Consider the following 2686-nt stretch of genomic DNA (forward strand, 5'->3'; position numbering starts at 1 on the left):
AGGAGGAATATGGTCCATGATATTATTATTTTCCTTTTTCCCTCTAATGCACTATAATCTCAGTTGAATAAGCAGTCAAAGCCCATGGCTAGTATCCAGTGACTAAATCCAAATTTGGTTTATTAAATTTGAATCAATTAAATCTGCTTCCCTTCCCTTCTCTCTTAGTTCAATCTCACCACTCATATTCAAGCAGAATTTGGACAGATTCAAATGGCCATCTGGCTTCTAATATGGTGTCACATGTCTATTGAGAGAACTTAAAACAATACTGCTTTAAAAAGCTAACGGTTCTTTTTGTACACGTGCCAACACCTGCTACTTAGCTTTGCTTTTTAGCATTTTTTCTTCAATTAACAAGCATTTATTTGCTCACTTTTCCACCTCCCCTCCCCGCATTGAAAAAGAAAAAAGATAACAGTTCTAAAGGAACCAGCTGTTCCTCTGAGGAGGAGGGGGGATGGAGCAGAGTAAACAATACTGTTGGTTTCTCTTTTGTACCAACCTCCAGCTGGGGGAAAGAATCAGCGTGTGAAGGCAGAGAATTGATGAAGCAAATAAATCTCTGCTCCCAATAAGTGTCTAAGTCATTCTAGTCTCACCAACAGACCATGTTTCTTGCAACTCAAATGGATGCTGAGAGTCTCTGGAATGGTCATCTCTGGCTCCCCAGCTTGTCATTAAGAAGGGGCAAGCCAGTTGACCCACCGCTCAATCCAAACAATGGAAAAGCACCCCAGTATGAATAAGTATCTTACCTGGGACACTGTCCTGGCTGTAATATCTGCCACATTCTACCTCCCTGAAGGACAAGGTCTTTGGTTTTAACCTTGCCCCGGGGGGCAGAATTTCATTACATTTCTCAAAGCTTGCCTAAAAGTTAAAGTTGGCTGGGACCAAACGTCCACAACATTCTGGCTCCCTGCTCCCAGAATTCTGCGCCCTCTGACACTGTTCACTCCCTTTTCACTGATATTGCCTTCTATCTAGGATCTGGGGACGCTGCTCTGTCCTGATGCTCGTCTTACCTGTCAGACTGCGCTTTCTCAGGCTCCTTTGCTGGAGCCTCATCTAGGTTACTTCCTCTAACGACAGGTGTCTCACCAGGCTCTGCCTTGGGCTCTCTTCTCTCTATATACCAGTTCACTTGGTGATCTTTAGCTTCCGTGGATTAACTATCATCTCTCTGCTGATAATTCTCAAATCTACTCATTCCCTCAAACCTCTCCGATGACCTCCAATTTTGCCTCTTGGACAGCTTTTCAGACATCTCAAACTGGGTGTCCAGTAGACAACTTCAACTCAGCACGTCCAAAACCAAACTCTTTATTCCCTCCCTCCCCAAATCCCTTCCCTTCCCTTACTTCCCGATTACTGTGAGGCAGCACCATCCTTCCAGGCTCTGAGTTCCCAATCCAGGTGATCATTCTGGACTCTTCATTCTCTCCCAAAGCCCTTATTCATCTTTGTAACAACTATGGAAAACACCCCCTTCTCTCCTCTGATACTGCCATTAGTTTGGTTCAAGTCCTCATCTCTTCATGCCTGGACTATTACTATAGCCTGCTGGTGAGTCTCTCCTCTCTCCAATCCATCCTCCATTTAGCCACTGGTGATTTTCTGAAAGAGCAAGTCTGACCATGTCACATGTCACTCCCTACTCAATAAACTCCAGTAAGCCCCTCTTCCCTAGCTCTCCAGTGGCTCTTTATGGCCTTTCGGATCAAATACAAAATCCTCTGGTGTTCAAAGCCCTTCATAACCTGCCCTCCCCTTCCTTTCCAGTCTTCTTACACCTTATTGCCCATCATAAATTCTTCATTCCAGTAACACTGGCCTCCTGACTGTTCCACAAACAAAATACTCTATCTTTCAACTCTGCATATTTTTGCTGGCTGTCCTCTATTCCTGGAATGCTTTCCTTCATCCCTCTGCCTCCTGGCTTCCTTGAAGTCTCAACTGAAGTCCTACCTTCTACAGGAAGCCTTTCCTAATCTTTCTTAACTCTAGTGCTTTCTACTCTTTAATTATTTCCTATTGATTCTGTATATGACTTGTTTGCATGTATTTGTTTGCTTATTGTCTTCCCAATAAAATGAGGAACTTCTTGGGAGAAGGGGCTATTTTTTTGTCTCTTACTGAACTTAAGATAGTGCTCAGCACATAGTAGGCACTTAAGAAATGTCTACTGACCAAATGGCTGACATTCTCACTGGTCTTTCTGATAGGGTTTTACATATATGGTTTTATGATTTCAGTCTCCCAAAGTGATTTCTTATTGCTGTTTAATTGTACTTCCACTGAAGTCCCACTACTTAGCTTCATATGGACACAGAGGTGACGTGAAACTCTCAGAGGTTATGTTGGGGGGGGGAAGGGGATGTAAACTCTGGTAGATCCTACTGAATTGGAAAGACTTCAAATATGTGACTCTTTTTCTTTCTTTTTTTTTAAAGCAATTGGGGTTAAATAACTTGCACAAGGTTACATGGCCAGTTATTTTGTGTGGGTGTTAAGTATCTGTGATAGTAATGGCATTTAAAGATTCCCCCTGTATTGGCTTGGTTTTCAAACTGATTGTGTTAAAACCCAGAGCTTGTTAATCCCACCTGTGGGATGGACTTGTTGATGTGAAAGGAGAGTCCTGAACTGGGAGGAGCTGGTGACGTAGATTTGGAGAGACAAG

Source organism: Petaurus breviceps, unplaced genomic scaffold (genome assembly GCF_028583685.1).
Source record: "Petaurus breviceps papuanus isolate PSGF00001 unplaced genomic scaffold, PetGlider_PUasm1.0 90654, whole genome shotgun sequence".
NCBI classification, from domain to species: domain Eukaryota; kingdom Metazoa; phylum Chordata; class Mammalia; order Diprotodontia; family Petauridae; genus Petaurus; species Petaurus breviceps.